The following is a 26,133-nucleotide window of genomic DNA, read 5'->3' as shown; positions in this document are numbered from 1 at the left end:
CCCATAGCGCTCAGAGCCATTTGAACCATTTGCTGCCTGGCAGTCTTTAAGTTGCCATCTATTTTAATAATTACCCACCTAATTTGGGAGCATTGTGAATTTGCTGTCTCGGTGCTTGCTACATTTTTATATTAGACACGTAAGCTCTATCTGAGATTGACGATGTGTTGCCAACTGTCTAATCTGTGACGCATGAGCGCTTTAGTTCACGTGTATCATTGAATCAGTTGGGATTGTCATCACAGCGAATACATAGGCACGCTTAGACGCTCAGAAGTTAGCCTTGAAGATGGCTGCACGGTTACCAGCCGAAATATTGGAAGATGAAGTACTGCCCTCGCGGACGCACGCTCGAAATATGGAAAATTGCCAGCATCTACTCTATTCTACGTGACAAAAATAAAATTTCATGCGCAGTTGTTGCAAAGACGATGTCAAATCACACGAACCGACTGACTTCAAGTAATCTACATACTCAGGTGCAGCGTAAAAGTACTACACGAAATACGTTTCGTAAGTAACTGCACGACCTACGCATCTGGAGACGTGTGTGCATAGATTTGGAGTTGAGGGATGTGGATCATAAACATTGTCCAAGTAAGAAGGGGACTCGCTCTCTCAGAATTCGTACAAACATAATTATTTATCTAGACAGGTTATCGATATCGGGAATTGATAGTCTTGCCGATTTCTGCTTGTTACCGACGTCGATACTGGCAAGCTATCGGTCCCGGGATTTCCAAGACTTTCGAGAATGTTTTAATTTTAGGTTTTAAGTTGATATATTAAGCGTAATTTTGGTTTTGCTATTGTAACTTATGAGAAAAAGGGGTCTCAACACACGGTCAGATTAACATATTTGTAACAAACAACAATTGTTTTCGTGGAACATAATTCCAAATTAAAATTTTAGACTGTCTCTCTTATTTGTACTGTAAACCTTGCTTCTTGCCAAATGATATGGTTCTAGGTCAACAGGAAGTACCCTAATAGACTACACGCAATAGTTTCTGACGAGTGAGTTGCGAGCGTCAAATTTGACATAAATGGTCGTATCTTTTGATTCCACTGACTTAGAAGCTTAAATTTTTTACATCAACAGGGTACCATACAAATGTATATGAAATCAGTTTCAACTTGATATGTTTACCAGTGCCTGAGAAAAAGGGGTGTTAATAGGCAGACAGACTGACAATCGGAAAACAAATGACAAAAACAAAAATCATGTGTCATAGTAACAATTTTAGAATTTTTTGCCTTACATGTACTTTGAAACCTTGCTTCTTGCCGAATTTCATGATCTAGGTCGATGGGAGTTACCACACAGAGATTTTGATGAGTGAGTTTGCGAGTAACAAAACATGTGACATACATAGCTCTATATTTTGACTGCTTTATCTTAGAAGATTAAATTTTTTGCACTGGCAAGGGACCATAGATCTTGGTATGTGACAAATTTCAGCTTGATACGTCTACCCATTCCTGAAAAAAAGGGGACTCAACTGTCGGACAGACAGACGAATAAGAAATCGGTTCAGTAAGGCTCTCGTTTCACCGACGGTGTTTCGGAAACCTTAAAATACCTTTACTCTGCAACAAAAACAAAATAATAACCCATATAAAGATGTCTTTGAATGCGCAAGTATTTGAATATCCGTAAAATGAAAATCTACTGCCTGATAACATACAGTGTCGTGTTGCCTAACCGCATGCGTTGTAACACACTGCATCTTCCTTGGCATGCTGCGTACGAGGTGGTCGAGACGTAGCTTCCTGCGACGGCACAACACAGGTTTAGGCCGGTCTCAAATATGCTCTACCAGGTGCAAGTCAGCAGACACCACACGACATTCCATTCGGTTGAATCTTGCCTCCTGTAGGAAGGCTTTCACGAGGTGTGTGCAGTCTTCAAAGACGAACTCATCACCGAGATGTTGACTTCAGTGCTGGACCGATGGTTGGAGGATCGCCTCCCGACACCATACAGCTCTCATACCAGAATCGTTAGAGATGGGAGGCATCCGTCATCCCCCAAAATATGAGCGACTCACCTCCGTTCTGAACCTGTGACACTGCATGCCTAAGTCACGCACGCGTCTCCAATCGACTCTGCGTCGATCCTTAAGTGTCAGACAATTCCCTCACCCGGCTGTGAGGGGAACGCCTTGCCACCGATCCAGGATCAATAGAGGTGTCCCACCACTGCGCTGGAGGTTCTACTGTTGTTCTCTACAGCCTGCGTCACCAAGACACACCACTATCTGTTGCTTCCAAAAAGGCTGCGCGCAGTTCTCTTACTTCCTTCTCGGGGTACCTAGAAGCTGTAATCTGTATGTATCTGTCATCAGCTGGCGGTGTCGGCTGCGCGCCACCACCATTAGGAACGTCTTCGTTTGCAGTGTGCTTCCTACAACATCTAGTTCATGAGAAAGATCTCAGATAGTGTGATAACAGAATTTCATCTTGAAGTCTCCATATCCGCAGGAACGTGTCTTGAAGTTCAACAACAACACGAACTTACCGAGATAGCTGAAAATTTCTTTAACATAAAAAGATTTCATCAGTGCTGAAGAAGTTTATTCCCTATTGGCTTTCAATGTACTTAAAACGGTCGTAGTACCTTCGACAGCGTAGTTCTTAATCGAACTCGTAGAGAGATTCAGATAAAGATCAAATTACGTGAACATTTAATACATTGTTCGAAACTGAAAAGAAAATCTGATGTTTCGCATACAAATACCATTCAAAGGACCACGTGTCTTGACATTGCCATCCATATAAAAAATTATAAAGAAAGTCATAATATATCCCTATTACCAGCTAAAACATTATGTGATGACTGGAAGAGCAAGGAGATAAATACCTTTGGATAGCTGAATAAAACGTGTTCTAACAGAGTTGGTAACTCTAACAAACACCCAACGTTGCCCACATTAAACACGACTGTGAAGTATCTCTCGAAAATAAATACTGAACGGAAAGAGACTGTAATGTACAGTTACGTAAATGCAGCGTAAACAGGCATTCAGTAACCAACCAACCATAATCCACAAGGACGACGCCCCTTCATAATCACATTGTCTATACATAATCTGTATATCATCTATACACTATCACATTATCTATGAATTATTTCTGTTGAACAGCTTAGCACGTCCTCATGGCACCAGGCGAAAGAGGAGAGGTATTCTGTAGTCCCCTGACTATGCGGCCACAATGACCGATCATGGTTCACGCCAAAGCTCGGATGACTCGCTGAGACATAAAGTCACAGTCTTCACTCAAAGATAATCTGCCCTAACAGACAAAGATGCGGCTACAGCTTCTTTGAGACATAAAAGTGCCTACCGACACGTCCGCCAGAATACACAGCAGACCACTTAAACTTTTCGAGGCATACTGACAGACTGAACAAAAATACACAAGCCATCTTGTGGCGTTCACGATTGTACACAACACGACCTATAGTGAACTTCACCGAGAATCCAAGTTTACGTCTACCTTCATCACACTGGAAGTGAACGTAGTGACTTTCTGTGGTCCACGGAGTATGAAGAAAGGGTATTCGAAACAGAAACGAAAGATCCATGTCATCTTGAGGAATTCCTATTCATGCCTGAAAAACACGTAGAGTCAGTTCATGATGATTACTGGCTGAAGGCTGCTAGAAAAGTGTATGTCTTTTCAGCACATAACATATTATTTGGACGAGAAATAAGGGGACTTGACAGTTCGAGTACAGAATCCGTACGTTCGCCAAGGCGTTTGTGCTTTGAACTACAGTGTGGGTCTTATACTAACCTATAGGAATATTTGATTTGGTACCGCCCCTCAACGATACAGATAGCTATGCCGGTGGGGATCTTTTGAGAGTCTAGACAAATGCATGGTTTCTGAAGAGGGGCAGCAGCCTTGTAGGAGCACCGGTCTGGATCGTTGACGGATGTGGCTTGGTAACATCAGCCAAAATGGTTTTCTACATATTTAAGTGCTACACAATATCAAATCCGATTGGAGGACTTGGCTACAGAGTTTTATTTTGAGTAAAATTCAGTATATTTTTTAAACAAATTACACGAGGTTTGGAACTTAAATAGTGGCAACTATTTATTCACAACTGACACAAAAGAGTTACTTGTTTGCACCTGTTACTGTCCTTCAAAGTAGTCACCAGCGTTGTGTAGAACCCTTTGTCAGCGATGTGGAAGGCGTAGAATACCATTAGCAGAGCCTGTTCTGTTGACGGTGCGAATAGAGCGGTCTACTGCCTGTCGAATCTCTGGAACAGCTCTGACGCTAATGCCACGAAGTGGTTCCTTCATCTTCGGGAATAAAATCAAAGTCACAAGGATTTAATTCCGGAGAGTATGGTGGATAGTACAGTACTTCCCAGTCCCATCGGCCAAACAGAGCAGCCACAGCTTGCGCTGTATGCGCCCGCGCATTGTCGTGCAAAATGATGGATGGGTTGCGCAGAAAGTGCCGCCGCTTCTTTCGCAAAGCTGGTCGCAGGTGATGCTCCAAAAACGAACAATAATACTGTACATTGACGGTCTACCGTGAAGGAACGTAATGCGATAGGATAACACCCTCACAATCGTACACGAGAATCACTTTAACTTTTGACCGCTCCATTCGCACCATCAACAGAAAAAACTACGCCTTCCACATCGCTGGCAACGTGTTCTACACAACGTTGGTGACTTCTTTGAAGGAAAGTAACAGGTACAAACATGTAACTCTTGTGTATCGCTTGTGAGTAAATAGTTGCCACTACTTAAGTTCCAACCCTCGTATACAGTGTAGATGGTTGCGCCACATGTCGCCGGTCGTGCACTATCTTGAACGTTGAAGCGGAAGAAGATATTCTGCTCTGGGAAACGTCATATTTGCAAATGAACTGAGTTTGTTTAATATCTTAAAAATATTCCCTGTACTGGAAACAGAAATTTGTGTCAGTTGCTAATAGCTTCCATTTCAAAACGTTTTTAACTTGTAACTGGTGTTTGATGACATTTGTTCTTAATCTGATTTTTCTAATCATTCGTATGTAGTAGAGCAATAATTTTTAACATGTAGACTATTAACTGTAGTACTGGAAAAATTTTCTCAGTTTAAATTTGAAGACAGTATTTGTTACAAGATCTTGTACATTCTAACAGTTTTTTACATTTAGAAAAACCTTATTTTTCCGAAGAAATTTTCCTAATTAAAGAAAAATGCTGCAAATGTGTAACGTGAATGTTATCATTTCAAAAAGAATAAGAACATGTATTAAATTTCTGTTGTAGGGGTCGCTAGAGGTGAAAATTCCAACGCACAACACTGTTCCCGACCTTCACATTAGTTAACTGACCTATCCATATAATTTTCAACATTCGTCAGTACCATCACATTTAGAAAGGTTCTATTCTCTTCTTATTTCAGCCGCTTATTGTCCACGTTTCACTTATGTACAAGGCTAAGTATTAGACAAATACTATCATAAAAGTCTTCGTAACACTCAAATTTTTATTAGATGATTTTCTTGTCATATCTAGTCTGTATTTTATATTTTCTCTACTTCGGCGATCATCAGATATTTTGCTACCAAAATAACAAACCTCATACACTACTTTTATTGTCTCTTTTCTGACTAAGCGTCGATTCATTTAATTGCACTCCATATCACTGCTCTCATCTTACATTTGTTGATGTTCAACTTTTAGTGTTACTCCACCATCCTTACCGTTCAGCTGCTCTTTCAACTTCTTTTTGCCGCCTCTCACAGAATTACAATGACATCGGCAAATCTCAAAGTGTTTTTCTTTTCCTCCCTGAATTTTAATTCCCTTTCCGAAATGTTCCTTGTTTTGCCTTTACCGTTGCCTCAATGCATGGATTGAATGACACGGGAATAGGCTACAACCATGTCTCATAGCCTGTCATGTTCTTCCACTCTTTCAAATGCAGTCTGCATTCTAGACAAGTTGCAATTAATGCTTTAGTCCCTGTATTTTATCCCTGCGTCCTTCAAAATATCAAAGAGTGGAGTTCACTTGCTGAGGAGTACTAAAACAATAACGTGTTCATTTATGTTAACACTAATCGTGTACACAGTTCCTACAAACTAACTCGTTCCTCATCATTTCGAGAAAAGAATCGTTCATCTGATCAATGGAATAGATATCTAACTAGCTAACTAACCGGACAACATTGACAAAAGCTTTCCCTGTAACCTACGTATGCTATAAATGTAGGTTTGCCTTTCTTCAGTCAATCTTCTAAAATAAGATAATAAGGTCAAGAGTGTCTATCATATTCTTAGATTTCTCCTAAATCCAAACTGATCTTCACCCAGGTCAGCTTCTACTATATCCTCCATTCTTCTGTAAGTAATATTTTGCTACCATGACTTGTGGAACTGATGGTTAGGCAGTATTCACAATTGCTACTAGCTGCCTTCTTTGGAATTGGGGTTCCCACATTCTACCTAAAGTCTGAGAGCCTTTCGCCTGTCTCAGGTTTCTTGCACTCCATGTGGGCTTTGCTGTCTTCGCCGTTTCGCGGCTGCCATGTTTACTTGTGATGCTGACGTTGCAAACGTTGCCATATCCGCCGCGACGCGCGGCCAAAGCACACAAGATGGACCTCAGGTAAGCTGTCTCTGCAGAGCGTCTCAAACTGAAACTAGTGGGTCCACAACAAATTATATTGAGACAGGGAGCCATTGGTCGTAAACTCATATTTATTGTGTTACGGACATGCATAGCATACATTGCATAATGACAATGTAGCTCATAGTAGCTGTTCAAAGTGACGACCGCGAGTCTTAAAGCATGTATTGCAAGGGCGCATGAAGTTCCGTTTTGCCGCAATGTTGTAAAGGTACCGCGTGTCTGTTGCACACTGGAACAGGCAGCGGGTGATAAACTGATTACATCCCCGGTCACCAAACAAACATACCATACACAGCTTAGCACGAGTGTTATGTTGCGACAACGTACATCGCACTGGCCCATTGACCTTTGCCACACGCTCACCTCTATCTCCGGTGTCAGTTGTCCATTGCATCAGATAGCTTTTGATGAGTCCATGGTGAGGTGTGGGTAGGCATTGTCTAAGATTACCCAATAGGACACTAATTGCTGCCTACCCGTTTAACTGGTCCGTGTTACCTCGTGTTCCTGTAAGATGAGCTGCCATAGTTCTAGGAGACTGTACCCCTTATTGCCCGCGAGAGGATGTGGTTTCAATACGACGGTGTACGAGCCCACTTCGATGTTCATGTCCGCGAACAACTGAATGACACGTACTCTCACCGTCGGATTGGAAGGCGAGACCCTGCCTGTCCCATTGCCAGCGCACTCTACGAATCTCACATCTATGGTGGACTCTTTTCTCTGAGCTAACGTCGAGATGTTCGTGCATGAAATCCCCGTAGAAACGGATGAAGAACTGCTTGCTAGGGTCCAAGCTGCCTGTCTCCTAATACAACATCAAGGGTATGTGAGAAAGTGCGGCACAGCCGCGTGGGCCATTGCCATGCACACACTGAGGCGAACTGTAGTCACTTTGAACAGTTACTATGAACTACGTTGTTGTCGTGCTGCGTACGCTGTGTATGCCCATAAGACAATAAATATGGATTTCCCACCATTGGTTCCCTATCTCAATATAATCCGGTGTGCACCCACTATCACCTATTTCAGTTTGACCCAAAAGGCTTCAGACACCTTGTATATGGACTTCATTTGGTTTCCACAACTACACTGAAGAGACAAAAAAACTGGTACACCTGTCTATTTCGTGTAGGGCCCCCGCGAGCACGCTGAAGTGACGCAAGACGACGTGATATGGACTCCAATAATATCTGATGTGGTACTGGAGGGAACTGACAACATAAATCCTGCAGAGCTGTCCATAAAACTGTAAGAGTAAGAGGGGGTGGAGATCTCTTCTGAACACACGTTGCAAGGTATTCCGGATTTGCTAGATAATGTTCATTCCTGGGGAGGTTGGCTCCCAATGGAAGTATTTAAATTCAAAAGAGTGTTCTTGGAGCCAATCTGTAGCAATTATGGACGTGTGGGGTGTCACATTGTCCTGCTGGAACTGCCCAAGCCCCTCGCAATTCACAAGGGTCGTGAATGGATGCCAGTGATCAGACTGGATGCTTACGTACGTGTCACCTGTCAGAGTCGTATCTAGACGTATCAGGGGTGCCATATCACTCCAACTGCATACACACGACACCATTACAGAGCCTCCACCAGCTTGAATAGTCCCCTGATGACATGCAGGGTTCACGGATTCATGAGGTTGTCTCCATACAAGTACACGTCCATCCGCACGATACAATTTGTAACGAGACTCGTCCGTTCAGACAATATGTTTCCAGTCATCAACAGTTCAATGTCGGTGTTGACGTGACCAGGCGTGGCGTAAAGCTTTGAGTCGTGCAGTAATGGAGGCTAGAAGAGTGGGATTTCGGCTCCGAAAGCCCATATCGATGATGTTTCTTTGAATGGTTCGCACGCTGACACCTGTTGATGGAATTTGCAGCAATTTGCGGAATGGTTGTACTTTTGGCACGTTGAAGGATTCTCTTCAGCCTTCGTTGGTCCCTTTCTTGCACGATTTTCTTCTGGCTGCAGCTATGTTTTACCGGATTCCTAGTGTTCACGGTACACTCATGAAATGGTCGTATGGGAAAATCCCCACTTCATCGCTACCTCGGAGATGTTGTGGCCCATCGCTCCCACGCCGACTCTAACGTTACGTTCAGACTCACCTAAACCTTGATACCCTGCCATCGCAGCAGCAGTAACCTGTCTAACAACTGCCACAAACAATTGTCGTCTTATACACGCGTTGCCGACCACAGCGCCATATCCTGCCTATTTACATATCTCTGAATACGCTTGCCTATACCAGTTTCTTTGGTGCTTCAGTGTAGAAACAGCTCTCAAAGAAGGGTATGCAAGGTAAACAAATATATATACAGAAGACTAACTCCTACTCGTTAATCTAAATTTGACACTGGCAAAAGTCTATGACGTGACTCCCGCTTATACGACGGAAACACAAAGCGGTTGATACTGATCAGAATGAAGGTTAACAAAGCCTCCACGCAGACTCGCAGTGACAGCAAAGGGCTCTGCTGCTAAGGATTCCCTATCTGCCGAGCCGTAGTGCATATGGCACCGAATTCAGTGCTGTGAAGAGCAGTTCTACACCGATTCGCTCACTCGTGCCGGCGGTCGTGCAGACGAATTGCATTACGTTGCTGAAAATTATGACTACACGGAGGACGCCAATGAGTGTCTGCAAACACGGTGGATCGAAGAAACTTCCGTACAATGCCGGACACGAATCAAGAGTTCTGATTGCGCCTAAGCCAGGAGCAGAAACTTGTCTGAAGCGTGAGGTCATAAATAATCACTTCGTAATGTCTCAGTCTCCACAAAGAAGTGTAGTTTCGTATCCCTACTCACAGAGAAACGAAAGATACTGTTTCCAGTGATAAAATCAACACTTTCGAGTCTTATGGTGAGACTGTTCACTGACGCCTTGCCAGCAATGTCTCAAAACGTTATCCACAGAAGTGTCTCCTACCGACATCTACCAGAGGGTCTCTCACCACGATGTAGCGTTGCTCTTGGGGGACAAAAATAAAAAGAATTGTTACTTTTTTTTAATGTCGAAAAGGTGAATATTTTTGGTGGGCCACTTGGCAACAGAATCAGGGATTTATTACGCTATTATAATAACATACGTTGACCATTAAATACCTGAATAAGAGCAGCATATTGATATATATATTTGAGATCGCTCGGAAGAAACATTATCATTTCTGTGCATTTTTTATGGTCGCGATGTAGTCATACCCGGATCAACACTAAGGGACCAGAAGATTTATAGACTTTAAAAGAAATGCAACACTACACGAAAAAGTTGGTTCAGAAATAATAGGAAAACGAGAATGTTCCTTCTGCCTCCTGCTGCGTTCGGCCCATCAGCGTGATCGTAATTTCTGATGATGAAGTAACACAAAAATAATTATCATTCAGTTAAATAAGGAGATGGAATCATCAAGCTTAATTTACGAAAATAAGCTCACTTATCTTTAACACACTTTTTTTTAATGCTACGTACCTTTTCATATTAAATTACAATAGATGACCATAGTGGTTAAATACTTTATACATAACAGTCAAAATGTCCTCTTGATGCTGTCTGTTCGTAATCAGTTACCAGAAACCAGATGCTTTCTGATTGAAAAAGAAATAACATTTAGCATTTTCACTCAATATTTACACATAGAATATAAAATACAGTTGCGGAACGCAACAAGTCCGCGTCCGCCTCTCATGGAATACAAACAGTAAAGGGTGAGGCGCCAAAAGCCTCATTTGTCTTGAAAAAACAGAATTATTTTTTATACCATTAATCGATACATGTACATTGAGATTTACTGGCACCGCGCAAGAACGGCAAAGATAAAGAATAATAGATTCTGTCGCTGCTATGCGATGGTTCATTTCTTTTACTTTACAATTGTTCGATAACTTTAGGCCATCAGGCGTTTACTAATGAGCGTATATTAATGTTTGTGAGGCGACAATTACTAATATTACAACGAAGAGCCCAGTTTAGAGCAAATCTCGCCTCGTTATCGTGGAATCTCCTTGCAGTTAATCACCGTCCCCGTTACAAACGGAATGTCTCCAACTCTGCGTGTCATCAAGCTGTCAGCCAACCATCATCAGCTCATACTCAGTTCGGTAGAAACTTGTGGAACAAATTTTGACCCCTCCTCCGTCTACAATTCAGCCAACTAGATACGTTTCTGAGTCCTTTGAAGGGAATACGCCTTGACGTTTGGCGTGACAACTTCTGCGACCGTTACCCTCCATCTGCGGCACGCATTCCACGTGCATTCCTCCTGCTGAAAAAGGCTGGCCACAGCGCTCTTAAGGAGCTACCTCTGCGCCCCATCGTCTCGCCCACACCCCCTGATCGGGCACATGTCCATCACGGAAAGCCCCTGTCCACTGGCCTCACGAAGGGGCGGCGGTCTTATCCAATAAGAGCAAGGCGTTCTCTTTACAGACTGCCCTTGCTGCTGCCCTCGTTCCGCGTCGATCTTAGGGACCGCTGTGAGAGCCAGTGCGAAATTACCAGTTTGAGGCTGCCTAATGCCAACCAATAAATGTTTAATAATTCGATAACCCCACCTAAAAATGATATCCTACACTATGTAAATGAAATATGAGTTGTCAAAATTATTTATGTACGGTGGGCAATTCTTGGAAAATCGTTTGGATTTACAGGAAACGACTGGTTTCGCCCTTTGGTGTAAAAATTAATGTGGAAAACAACATTTCTCTATTAATGCCCACATATTGCATTACCATAAAACTTTATACAGAACCATGGTCCTACCATTTTTTTATTCCTTATCTTTTAACTGATTTTGTCGGTCTGACTAATGGTTTAGTGTCATTATAAGTTTTACTGCTTGACAGGTTTTAAAATTTTTTAAGCTTTAGAGACATCTTTTTACCCACACTAATTTTGTGTTTTTGCATCCATTTTATTAATATTCTTGCACTAAATTCAGTTTTAAGAATTCATTGCTTCACCTACTCTGTCTTCCTCACATGTAATTTAATTATGCAATCACTTTTTGTAAGCAGGTTGCTTAGCCAACGCCATTAACTTTAAATGTCTGCTACTACGGTCGTACAATCTTGCCTCTGCGGCTCCGTGTTTGTGTGGGCAGTTTCGAGAGGTGACGTATCGTGTTCCCTACCGCATTACCTCCTGTTTGTCAGCTGCTATGTACGCCGGAATGCGGTTGGCTCCGTGTTACGTAAGATGTCTTAGGTTTTCTTGGTTTTTCGTAATTTTCCTATCTAGCAGACACTGTTGTTATACCTGGCATTGTATTCCCGGTTCCAGGTTCCGTAGTGCTTTTATTCATACAATAATCGCTTTGCGATTGATCCATATAAAATTTCGCCGTATGTGAGCATTAATGGACGAATATTGGATTTCCACATTATTTTCTACGTAAGCTCACGTTATGGTTAATTGTAAAGACAGCACAGCGTGGAACTTTGCCCCTTCTGTGTTTTTATATTAAGTCCATATCCCCATTTTAGTCTGCATATGCCTCACCGTTGTCATTTTTCATCCTAGGGCAATATGATGATGCCCCAAAAGGGCGAAACGCGTCATTTTCTGTAAATAAAAAAAAATTGCAACCGAGACTGCCTTATTTAAAAAACTTGATTTTGCAGTTACGTTACGTATCCTAGATAACTGTCATGACGTCAGTGTAACTATTGTCTTCAAATAAAAGTGTCCTTTCTGTTCATCTCACTGTGGATTTCTTTCAGTTATCTTCTGTACTATAATGCAGCCGTTCTTTTTGTGTATGTCCAAGCTTCGTCGAGTTATGTTTATTGGCAGACACGTATCATGAGTAGGCTCTTTCGTCCTTAAGTGTGTACATCCCTGTATAATGTTGCACGATTCTGACTGAAAACTTTATAATTGCTATTAGACTGTATGTGTCAAGTATGATTTCTATATCGTGTTTTTTTATTTATTTATTTTTTTTTTTTTTTTGCATGACCACTTCACAATATTAACAGCAGCCGTGAAGGCTTCCCACAGAGAATTTTAGCAAGATGTTGTAAAAGATAGTTTCATGCTGTGCTAGTGTCGAGTACATGGATTCTATTATTGTACGACCACGTAATGTGGATAACCCCGCACACCGAAGCCGCTAAACGCCTGCAGTTTCACTTTGCCTTTACACAAAGCGATAGTTACGCTCCTGGCATCTCCGGGCCTGCAAGCGATCTTCCACCAGCTGGCGTATTGCTTGTGACGCCGATTGCGTCACGACGTCCAGAGAAAGCCAATCTGTCCGAGCAGTAATATAATCATTAACGGCGTAAGGTCCGGCTCAGACGAGTAAATTGCCGTATAACGATTCATTGTTCGATAATAAGCGGCTTGTCGCTGTGCCGATACGGCGCCGGATCGCCTTCTCCACTGGACCGTGACTTGTTGGGAGGTCTCTGGAATCGTCTGCGCCTTTTAATTGCCCACCGGGAGTATCATTTTATTGTATCCCTCAAGGCCCGTACTTTCTAACCACTGAATGGATCACTGTATAACATTCCTGTATACTTGTACCTTGTGGCTGAACAACATTGTTTTCCATGGTAACCGTGTTCCCGAAAACGATTCGGCTCTGCCTTGCCCACGGTTACAGCCGCGTGGACACTTGGTAAACCGTGTTCCGTAGCTGCTAGTAAATTACGTGGAGCTCGACCCTGGGTGGCGAGCGCTACAGCGACGAAGTATGGTGCTTGTGGAAGGGACAGGAGTACATTAACGGACATCACATCACCTGCCAGAAGCATCTATGGTGGATGTACTCGTTTACGAAAAAAATTCATTCTTCTCGGCTCGTATTAATCACGCATATTTTCAGAAACGTGTGATAAATTTAAAAACAAATGCAACGAATGCACTACGGAAGTGTTCAATACCGTATTTTATTCTAGAAAAGGCCTGTGACAATGGTGGTCGTACTTCAGCACAAGGAGGCAACAGCAGTGAATAGGACCGCTCTCATATCCCTTCCTCTGCTTAGTTATTGGAGAGAAACTGATACTCCAAGTACTCCGCCAATTAGTTGTTTATATTAGCGTGGTATTTAAATAACGTAGAAGAAACGCTGATGAGATCTGAGCCAAGTTACATGGATCCTTAATAGAAACAACAAACTAGCACTAACTACAAAAAAAAAAAAAAAAATGTTGACTGGATTACTCTCTTTCGAATTCTGAATTTGGCAGGGGTAAAATACAGGGAGCGAAGGGCTATTTACAATTTGTACAGAAACCAGATGGCAGTTATAAGAGTCGAGGGACATGAAAGGGAAGCAGTGGTTGGGAAGGGAGTGAGACAGAGTTGTAGCCTCTCCCCGATGCTATTCATTCTGTATATTGAGCAAGCAGTAAAGCAAACAAAAGAAAAATTCGGGGTAGGTATTAATACCCATGGAGAAGAAATAAAAACTTTAAGGTTCGCCGATGACATTGTAATTCTTTCAGAGACAGCAAAGGACTTGGAAGAGCAGTTGTACGGAATGGACAGTGTCTTGAAAGGAGGATATAAGATGAACATCAACAAAAGCAAAACGAGGATAATGGAATGTAGTCGAGTTAAATCGGGTGATGCTGAGAGAATTAGATTAGGGAATGAGACACTTAAAGTAGTAAAGGAGTTTTGCTATTTGGGGAGCAAAATAACTGATGATGGTCGAAGTATAGAGGATATAAAATGTAGACTGGCAATGGCAAGGAAAGCGTTCCTGTAGAAGAGAAATTTGTTAACATCGAGTATAGATTCAAATGTCAGGAAGTCGTTTCTGAAAGTATTTGTATGGAGTGTAGCCATGTATGGAAGTGAAATATGGACGATAAGTAGTTTGCACAAGAAGAGAATAGAAGCTTTGGAATTGTGGTGCTACAGAAGAATGCTGAAGATTAGATGGGTAGATAACATAACTAATGAGGAGGTATTGAATAGAATTGGAGAGAAGAGAAATTTGTGGCACAACTTGACTAGAAGAAGGGATCGGTTGGTAGGACATGTTCTGAGGCATCAAGGCATCAAGGCATCACCAATTTAGTATTGGAGGGCAGAGTGGAGAGTAAACATCGTAGAGGGAGATCAAGAGATGAATACACTAAGCAGATTCAGAAGGATGTAGGTTGCACAGGATATAGTAGCATGGAGAGCTGCATCAAACCGTTCTCAGGACCGAAGACAACAACAACAACAACAGCAACACCAACAAAAAAAAAAGCATTCTGAAGTTAGTGACGTCACGTAACCACAGATTTTCAGTTAACTCGCAAACAGCTTGTTTCACAACCTATGTTTACTGGAACGTTTTTGCGTCGATTTACTGTGCTTTCTTTTGTAAACCCTCGTCGCCAGATTTGTAAATGCCTCGTAGCTATTGCTGCGGAGGCTAATTGCCACTGTTACGGTAGGCCGAGTCTGTGAGTTCGTGAAACGGCTTCTGGAGTGGTACACCGCTAAGATAATATCTCTCTGCCTATGGCCTACGATTAGGTAACAAGATAGGAGAACGAAGGTTTTATAATAGTCCAACAATTAGATGCAAAGTCACACAAATGAGTTAAAATTTTTACTTATCTTTGTAGCTTGTTGGATGATTAAGTCTGCAAGAATTGATGTAATATAACACAAAAGGGCCGTCAATGGCTAAGGGCAAATAATCTTAGGCAAACTTCACAGTACGTAGCAAATGGAGTTTACAGCAACAGTCTGTTCACTTGTAAGAGTTCACTAAACGACGCTCCCAGTCTAAGTCAGCCCGATCAGACGACGATCTGTAACCAAGTGGGTGACAGCTGCTCTTCTGTCTTCCGAGTGGGATTCTGTCCGTTATCGTCCGGCAATTGGCCGAGGTAAAGTCGACGTCTTCATCCTCAGGGCCGCCCGTGGTGCTGGTGGAACTCACGCAAGTGGCGAGTCTCTACGGCACTGGCGCCAGCTCGCATCTTTGTAGCTGTGGTACTTTTGCCCTGACTGTGTTTTGTTTGGACGACACAGCACTCTCACCTGTGCCAGTTTTCGCTGTTAATTATGATACACGATACACCATAAATACGCCAGTATTATCATAATAGTGTGTATTTCAACCTCATTTGCCACTGTGCCTTTCAAGTTCGTCACAAACGAAGCTTCTACTTCTACATAATCGGTCGTTGTTACTACCTGTAAGTACCCATTGTTTTTCCTATACTGATCGTAGCTCAATTCTTAGTTTCTCATGCAAAGTGCTTTTAAAATAAGGCCGAAGTTTTCAGCGACGGCACCGTTGTGTAGAACATTCGCGGACTTCTTGTCGTGCCAGTTCAGGGTAAAACCTCGAGCTTGCGCCAAGTGCCTCCAGCGCCTTCGTCAGGAGCAACTGACGGCCCAAACTGCTACTACGGTGACCTTATATACCCCACAGAAGGCCTCTGATTAGTCGATAATTACGTCATGCTGTAGTAGGCGGTGTCAACGTCTGCGCTGGTGCCGCCACCACTCCCGCGTAAACATTACGTCGAATGTCCATGTCTCTTCTCTGCATAGAGAACACGCTTACGCGCATCGCTAAGCTATCCGCTTTGATTTTCTTACACATTTTTACTTCTACAGCCACTTTAATTAGGGAATCTTATTATGCAGGAGTCTGGGACAAAACTTTCGTTTCGTCAAACAGTAGTTTATGTTCGTTTCTGAGTTTTTGCTCAGCAGCTGCTCTCGATTTTCAATACGCCGCTGATATTCTGCACGGCGATCGGAAGCGGTGCGAATGGACTGACCGATGTAACTGCTGCCGCACTTGCGATGTATGTCGTAAATCCCAGGAACCCTGAGGCCGAGACTGCCTTTAACAGGGCGTAGCATCTCCTTTATCTTCTTACGATGTCGGTAGAGAGGTCAGATACTTCGTCTTCCCTATTTTGCCTATTTTAATGAATGTAGCGCTGTAGAAGGAAAGGAATGCAATCGGTGGTTCATAACGTGAATTTTCACGTTTCCATATCTCGGAGAATGCTCATTTCATATAACGTGACCCATAGCTGTTCTTTCGGAACACTTACTTCAGATGATTAATTTCGGAATCCAAGTGGTCTTCGCCAGAAACAGTTTTTGCTCTGTGTACCAGAGTATTTAAAGCTGCTTTCTGCGGATAGCGTGCTTAAAACTCTGGTCGTTAAGACATAAGTCAGTATGCGTCGGTTGTGGAACAATGAGTAGAAAAGGCGTGCAACCGACGCTTGTCTAAAAATGGCAGCCTTCTCTCTTTCTCAGTCTCGACGGTGAACGTGACGTTTTGGGTGCATACTGTTCATATGATCGAGAAGGCACTCAAAAGCTTTTACGCCATGTGGTCAGACCATAAACGTGTCGTCAACGTAACGATGAAATGAACATGGACGAAGTGGAGCCAAATTTAATGCATGTACCTCAAAATGTTCTACAAAGAAGTTGGCAATTGCTGGAGACAATGTAGGACCCACAGCCATTCCGTCCGTCATTTCATAATATTTTCCGCCATACAAGAAGTAGGTGGTCGTCATAATAAATGGGAACAACTTTGTCGTTTCAGGAGGAAAATGCTCTGCCAACAGTTTCAGTGTGACCTCCATTGGAGTCTTTGTCAATGATGAGGCCACATCCAGGCTGACTACTCTAAACTAGACTCCGTCCGAACAAGCCATGAAGGCCCAACGGTTCCGACAGGTCGCCATATCATCCTCAGCCTACAGGTGTCACTGGATGCGGATAAGGTGTGGCATGTAGTCAGCACACCGCTCTGCCGTCCGTACGTCATTTTACCAGACCGGTGCCGCTACTTCTCAATCAAGTAGCTCCTCAGTTTACCTCGCAAGGGCTGAGTGCACCCCGCTTGCCAACAGCGCTCGGCAGACCGGATGGTCTCCCATCCAAGTGCTAGCCCAGCCCGACAGCGCTTAACTTCGGTGATCTGACGGGAACCGGTGTTACCACTGCGGCAAGGCCGTTGGCTTGGACCAGCTCTAATTTGTTTAAATTTCTCAGTGAACAACTGAACAACTGAGAGTTTTCGATGCGTTAAAACGAACCATGCATTTTAGGAACCAGACCTTGTAATCTAATGAGAGAAGAGGAGGAAACTTGGTCATGGCTTAATGAAAGAGTCAGAAAGATCAATGGTTGGTAAGAGAGATGATCAGATTCAAGGAAAGAAAAGTGGCTCACTAAATAAAGGTCAAACCGTGTATGGTTGATCATTTGAAGTGCTGGATACCCCACCATAAAACACCTTTTGGCAGGTGTATCTAGAGCCCAGAAAAGAGTCGAGACTTGGGATACTGTTCAGCGGGTAAGACATGCGGCGGGGGATGAATAACTTTTGTGGCTTCACTGAGTGAACATGTGCTTGGAGTGCACCAGATCCAGAGCTGGTTATCGTATTATATTCATTTCTAGGTGTTTCTGCATTTCAGTCGTTTACCTTTTTAAAATCGTAGATCTTGAGCTACGTACTTTCGCGGTTTATTTAGGAAATGGGTAAAGTGTAAAGCATTTGAAGGAATATTTACTTTGTTCATCTGGGGTCATTAGAAACGGAAATGTTTTGTAAAATAATAGGTAAGTAATATGAGGTATGAGATTTAAATCAGTTAAAATGGTGGCCTAAGACATACGGGGTGGCAATTATTGAACCAAATAAAATAAAATCGTCGTAACTTCTGAACGATTTGCGTTAAGACGTTCAAACTGCACGGTTCGCCGCGGGGCATGATGAGAATTAGTATGCGTATGCAAGGTTCGGCTTAGCGACGAAGCCCACTTTCATTTGGATGCGTTCGTCAGTAAGCAAAACTGGCGCATTTGGGGGACTGAGAATCATCATTTCGTCTCTTCATCCTCAACGGGTGACTATATGGTGTGAAAAGTCCAGTCTAGAAATAATGGGTCCGGTATTTCTTGATGGCACGATGACTGTCGAACAGTACGTGAAGGTTTTGGAAGATATACAAAGCGACCCTAATTTCGACAAAATGTGGTTCATGCAAGATGAAGCTCGACCCCATCGAAGCAGGAGAGTCTTTTCTGTCCTGGAGGAGCACTTTGAGTACCCAGAGGCCATGGGCACGGGCCTCGATTGGCCGCCATATTCTCCAGATTTGAACATATGCGACTCCTCTTTGTGGGACTGTATTGAAGAGAAAGTGTAGAGGAACAACCCCAAATCCAGTGCTGTACTGAAAACATCCATTCTGGAGGTCACTGACAGCATCGATGCTCCAACAGTTCTGCAGGTCATGCGCAATTTCGGTATTCGTCTGCGCCACATCATCGCCAATGATGGTAAGCATATCGAACATATCATAACCTAAATACGAATATCTGTAGTGGCGTTTACATGTTGATTAAATAATGTGCACACCGTAGTTTGTAACTAATTTACGATTTTTATTATACGCTTCTGTAATTGTCACCATGTACATTACAGAAAAGAGAGTGGACTGGAAAACCATAAGACTTATAAACTCATTGTACCTTAATCAAAAAGTTTCAGATAAAGTGAGAGGAGAAAGTACAAACTGGATCAGACTAGGGAAAGGAGTAAGACAAGGATGCTGTTTATCACCTACTCTTTTCAACCTGTACTTTGAAAATATGATTGACCAATGCTCATTAGATGACAAAGGAGTAGAAATTGGAGGAAGAAGAGTAGGGTGCTTGAGATTTGCTGATGACGTCGTCCTTCTAGCCACAGGGGAAAAAGAATTACAGGATTTGGTGGACACCATTGCAACTAACGGAAAAAATATGGAATGAAAATTAACACAAATAAAACAAAAGTATTGGCAATAGGAGGAAATAAGGAAATAAAAATTGTGCTGAATGGAGAAACACTAGAACAGGTGCAAAATTTTAAGTATCTTGGAAGCAGGATAGACACCGACTGGAAGTGCACCACAGAAATTAAAACAAGGATGGCAATGGCAAAAGAGGCGTTTTATAAGAAAAGGAGAATCTTCTGCAGCGGTCTGGACAGAGAACTCAGAAAGAGACTCATAAAATGTCTTGTATGGAGTGTTCTTCTATATGGCGCTGAAACATGGACTATGAGGAAAAAAGACAGAGAAAGGCTGGAGGCTTCGGAGATCTGGACATGGTGGAAGATGGAAAGAATAAGTTGGATGGACAGAGTAAAAAATGAAGAGGTACTGAGAAGAGTGGGAGGGGAAAGACAGTTACTAGATGTAATAAAGAGAAGAAAAAGAAATTGGATTGGGCATATATTAAGAAATAATGACGGACTGATAAAAACAGTTTTAGAAGGTTATGTAGAAGGGAAAAGGAAGCGAGGAAGGAAGAGATTCCAGATACTGGATGACATGATGGACGGCACAACATACAGCAGCCTTAAGAAGGAAGCAATAGATCGCAGAAAATGGAGAGGCAAAGGACCTGCTAATATAGCAGATAACTGATGATGATGACATTACAGAAAGGAAAACAATCGAATAATACTTTAGATATACACTGAGGAGCCAAAGAAACTGGTACACCTGTCTAATATCGTGTAGGGCCCAAGCACACAGAAATGCCACAACACGACGTGGCATGGGCTCTACTACTGTCTGAAGTAGTGCTGGAGGAAACTGACACCATGAATCCTGCGGGTCTGTCGATAAATCCGTAAGAATGCGAGGGGTGTAGATCTCTTCTGAACAGCACGTTGCAAGGTAGCACAGATATCCTCAATAATGTTCGTGTCTGGGGAACGTGGAGTCCAGCGGATGTGTATAAACTGAGGAGAATGTTCCTGAAGCCACTCTTGGCAATTCTGGACGTGTGGGTTGTCGCATTGTCCTGATGGAATAGCCCAAGTACTTCGGAATGCACAGTGGACATGAATGGACGCAGGTGATCATACAGGATGCTTACCTTCATGTCACCTGTCAGAGTAGTATCTAGACATATCAGGGGTTCCATATCACTCCAACTGCACGCGCCCCACACCATTCCAGAGCCTCCACCAGCTGGAACATTCTCCTGCTGACGTGCAGGGTCCATTGATTCATGATGTTGTCTCCAAACCCGTTCACGTTCATCCGCTCGATACAGTTTGAAACGAGACTCGTCCGGACTGGTAACATGTTTCCAGTCATCAACAGTGAATTGTCGGTGTTCGGCCAAGGCAAGGCGTAAATCTTTGTTTAGTGCAGTCATCAAGGGTACACGAGTGGGGCTTCAGGTCCGAAAGCCCATATCAATGATATTTAGTTGAATGGTACGCACTCTGACCCTTTTGATGACCCAGCACTGAAGTCTGCAGCAATCTGCGGAAGTGTTGCAATTCTGTCACTCTGAACGATTATCTTCGGCCGCCGTCGAGCCCGTTGTGGCAGGATCTTTTTCCGGCCGCAGGGGTGTCGGAGATTTGATTCCTGATATTCACGGTACACCCGTGAAATGTTTGTGCGGGAAACTCCCCACTTCATCTCTACCTCGGGGATGCTGTGCCCCGTCGCTCGTGCGCCGACTATTAACACCACGTTCAAACTGACTTAAGTCTTGATAACCTGTCACTGTAGCAGCAGTAACCGATCTAACATGTGCGCCAGACGCTTGTTATCTTATACAGGCTTTGCCGACCGCAGCGCCGTATTCTGCCTGTTTACATATCTCTGCGTTTGAATACGCTTGCCTGTAGCAGTTTCTTTGGCGCTTCAGTGTATATCCGCGGGATATACACTTTTACAATTTACTTTCATTTTTTATAGGCAGTAGTTAGTTCATGAAAATAAGACAAATAGCGGCCGAAACCGCTCAGCTTCCACTTTTTATGAGAAGGTGCGTCGCGCAAGATGAGTGTCAATCTCAGCATGATCGGTTTGCAAAAGTTCTAACATTTTGCAAGTATAAAGTAACAGGAAGTGAATGACTCAGGAGACACCGTTTTGGAGTAGCTTTGTCCATGCAACGGAGAGGTCTGCATGCTGCTATGACGCTAATAATTATGTCGGTTGTATGGTGGTAGCGTAGCTACATCTACATCTACATGATTACTCTGCAATTCACATTTAAGTGATTGGCAGAGGTTTCATCGAACCACAATCATACTATCTCTCTACTATTCCACTCCCGAACAGGGCGCGGGAAAAACGAACACCTAAACCTTTCTGTTCGAGGTCTGATTTCTCTTATTTTACTTTGATGATCATTCCTACCTATGTAGGTTGGGCTCAACAAAATATTTTCGCATTCGGAAGAGAAAGTTGGTGACTGAAATTTCGTAAATAGATCTCGCCCCGACGAAAAACGTCTTTGCTTTAATGACTTCCATCCCAACTCGCGTATCATATCTGCCACACTCTCTCCTCTATTACATGATAATACAAAACGAGCTGCCCTTTTTTGCACCCTTTCGATGTCCTTCGTCAGTCCCACCTGGTAAGGATCCCACACCGCGCAGAAATATTCTAACAGAGGACGAACGAGTGTAGTGTAAGCTGTCTCTTTAGTGGACTTACTGCATCTTCTAAGCGTCCTGCCAATGAAACGCATCCTTTGGCTCGCCTTCCCCACAGTGTTATCTATGTGGTCTTTCCAACTGAAGTTGTTCTTAATTTAGCACCCAAGTACTTAGTTGAATTAACAGCCTTGAGAATTGTACTTTTTATCGAGTAATCGAATTCCAACGGATTTCTTTTGGAACTCATGTGGATCACCTCACACTTTTCGTTATTTAGCGTCAACTGCAACCTTCCACACTATACAGCAATCTTTTCTAAATCGCTTTGCAACTGATACTGGTTTTCGGATGACCTTACTAGACGGTAAATTACAGCATCATCTGCGAACAACCTAAGAGAACTGCTCAGATTGTCATCCAGGTCATTTATATAGATCGGGAACAGCAGAGGTCCCAGGATGCTTCCCTGGGGAACACCTGATATCACTTCAGTTTTACTCGATGATTTGCCGTCTATTACTACGAACTGCGATCTTCCTGACAGGATATCACGAATCCAGTCGCACAACTGAGACAATACCCCATAGGCCCGCAGCTTGATTAGAAATCGCTTGTGAGGAACGGTGTCAGAAGCTTTCCGATAACCTAGAAATACGGAATCAACTTGAGATCCCCTGTCAATAGCGGCCATTACTTCGTGCTTGTGCGTTGCACAAGAACGATGTTTTCTGAAACCATGCTGATTACTTATCAATAGATCGTTCCCTTCGAGGTGATTCATAATGTTTGAATACAGTATATGCTCCAAAACCCTACTGCAAACCGACGTCAATGATATAGGTCTGTAGTTCGATGGATTACTCCTACTACCCTTCTTAAACACTGGCGCGACCTGCGCAATTTTCGGATCTCTAGGTACAGATCTATCGGTGAGCGAGCGGTGGCAGTGGTTTTCAATCCGTACAGGTGTCAATCGATGAACCAGACGAAGTCTGAATAATATCACTTTGAGTACTAGGGTACGTCATTATAAAACACTAAAACAAGTAAAATACCGACGTTTCGACCTACATCGCAGCAGTCCTGTTCAGAGCGGGTAACTGCTGGACTCGCGTGTCGGAACATGAACGCAATCCTCGACTCGGGCAACGCAACAAATCAGCTATCGGAGAACACCACCAGGGCGATGGCCGAGCTATTAATTTTGAAGAACGCCGTGTACTTGCTCTGGAGCCATGGACATGGCAGCGAAAAATAAGCGAGGCAATATAAATAGTTAAACGCTCTAACAGTACGTACAAGGAGGATGGTTACAATTTACCGACGGTCTGTCTGCAAGCGACCTCAGTTCATCAGTCCGCGTGTGTTCGCCAGCCAATAGCTCCACAAGACCCTCATTTAACAATATTTGGCGTGTGACATCAACATCGCCTCACCGCAGGAAAACACTGGGGTAGAACCCGCCATCTTCGCGTACCAGTCCTTTGCCAGAATAGCAAAGGCAAATGCCTAACGTACAAGGAACCAACCATACTATCATACTATCTTTATTTTGAATTGTCCAGTGATAATCTAGAATGTGAAGTCGGTAGCAGTCTGACAAGACGGTATAAAGGGGAACGCGATCGCCAGGATACAGCAGTTAATCGTCCTGAAGTGGATCGCTGCTATGTAGAGTGAAACGTCGATATTGTTTTAGTGCTACATAAGACGCGACCTAACAGACAGAACGAATTTTTTCCAGTTGACACTGGCCATGGAAGCATGCGAAATCAGACCGCATGCTTCTCACAGCGCCTTATTTCCCATTCCTCATCCTTCTTCCTTTCACATTTTTAAGGAGATAAAAATCAACAGCTCCAGGGAAAGCAGTTCTACTAGGAGAGCCCTGATTCTCTAGGTTAGGGTTTGGTGCTGGATCACTATCCCATTACGTATAATTTACTAACGGGTAACAGATTACAAGGAAACCTCGGAATTTCATAACACAAAATAGGCGAAAAGTGCGACAACAAGGTATACGACATGGAAGGTAGACTATTCGTAGTTTATAGAAAACTGGCGCCTCAATCAGTCTAACGAAGGACATCGAAAGATGTGGGTGCATTTAGTCGCTGGTAGATTATTGGTACTCATGATGCCTTAAACTATACAGGCTTATATGGCAGCGGTGATTCAGGACACAAATTAGGAATGGGCTTTTGTGTGAGGAAGTCTCTACATCTACATCTATATCCAGGGTGACAATTATTGAACTATATGAAATAAAATCGTCACAACTTCTGAATGATTTGCGTTAGGACGTTCAAACTGCATGGTTGGCCGCGGGGCATGCTGGGAATTAGTATGCGCATGCATGGTTTGGTTTAGCTATGAATCCCACTTTCATTTAAATGCGTTCGTCAATAAGCAAAATTGTTCGCATTTGGGGGATTGAGAATCCGAATTTCGGGATCGAGAAGTCTCTTCACCCTCAACGGATCACTCTGTGGTGTGCTATCGCCTGCCACAGAAAAATCATGCGATATTCATTGATGGCACGGTGACTACCGAACGGTACGTGAAGGTTTTGGAAGATTATTTCATCCTCATTATTCAAAGTGACCCTGAATTGGGCAAGATGTGGTTCACGGAAGACGGAGCTCGACCCTATCGAAGCAGGAGAGAGTTTGATGTCCTAGAGGAGCACTTTGTGGACCGTATTCTGGCTCTTGGGTGCCCAGAGGCCATTGGCATGGGCCTCGATTGGCCGCCATATTCTCCGGATCTGAACACATACAGTTTGTAACTAATGTGCTTTTTTTCTATAGTTCAATAATTTTCACCCTATACATACCCCCAAAGCCACAGTATGGTGCATCGAAGAGGGTACTACGTACAACTACTGGTCATTTCTATCCCTGTTCCATTCGAAAAATAGAGCGAAGGAAAAACGACTATCTGTAAGCCTCCGTAAGAGCCCTAATTTCTTTCATCTTGTCCTCATCCGAAATACACGTTGGCGGTAGTAGAACTGATCTCTAGTCGGCTTAAAATGTTGGTTCTCTAAACCTCTTCAATAATGATTCGAAAAAAGAATGTCGTATTCCCTCCGAGGTTTCGCATCTGAGTTCACGAAGCATTTCCCTAATACTTGCATGCTGATCGAAAGTACCGGTAACAAATTTAGCGCCACGCCTCTGAATAGCTTCATTGTCTTCCTTTAGTCTGACCTGGTTGGGATCCCAAACACTCGGGTAGCACTCAATAATGGGTCGCACTAATGTTCTATACGCCCTCTCCTTAATCGATGAGCTACACGTTCCGAAAATTGTCCCAGTAAAACAGAGACGAGCATTTGCCTTCTCTACTACCAACTACTACTGATGATGGTCGAAGTAGAGAGGATATAAAATGTAGACTGGCAATGGCAAGGAAAGCGTTTCTGAAGAAGAGAAATTTGTTAACATCGAGTATAGAGTTAAGTATCAGGAAGTCGTTTCTGAAAGTGTTTTTATGGAGTGTAGCCATGTATGGAAGTGAAACATGGACGATAACCAGTTTCGACAAGAAGAGAATAGAAGCTTTCGAAATGTGGTGCTACAGAAGAGTGCTGTAGATTAGATGGGTAGATCATACAACTAATGAGGAGGTACTGAATAGGATTGGGGAGAAGAGAAGTTTGTGGCACAACTTGACTAGAAGGACGCATCGGTTGGTAGGACATGTTCTGAGGCATCAAGGGATCACCAATTACGTATTGGAGGGCAGCGTGGAGGGTAAAAATCATAGAGGGAGACCAAGAGATGAATACACTAAGCAGATTCAGAAGGATGTAGGTTGCAGTAGCTACTGGGAGACGAAGATGCCTGCACAGGATAGAGTAGCATGGAGAGCTGCACCAAACCAGTCTCAGGACTGAAGACCAGAACAACAACAACTACCAACCTGTCGTGCTCATTCCGTTTCGTACCGCTTCCTAACGTTACGCCTAGATCTTTAACCGATGTGACTGTGTCGATCAGCACTCAACTAACGCTGCATTCGAACATCACAGGATTGTTTCTATATTTAGAGCT

General features: G+C 43.2%; 1 pseudogene; it reads right to left on the bottom strand.

Moving 5' to 3' along the window:
- Positions 1-17,507: 17,507 nt before the first annotated feature.
- Positions 17,508-17,625, bottom strand: LOC124799390 (annotated as a pseudogene).
- Between the last annotated feature and the right edge of the window lie 8,508 nt (positions 17,626-26,133).

This window comes from Schistocerca piceifrons, chromosome 5 (genome assembly GCF_021461385.2).
Source record: "Schistocerca piceifrons isolate TAMUIC-IGC-003096 chromosome 5, iqSchPice1.1, whole genome shotgun sequence".
In the NCBI taxonomy this organism is placed as follows: domain Eukaryota; kingdom Metazoa; phylum Arthropoda; class Insecta; order Orthoptera; family Acrididae; genus Schistocerca; species Schistocerca piceifrons.
The sequence above is the reverse complement of the archived record's forward strand: the minus strand, read 5'-3'. Positions and strand labels throughout refer to the sequence as shown.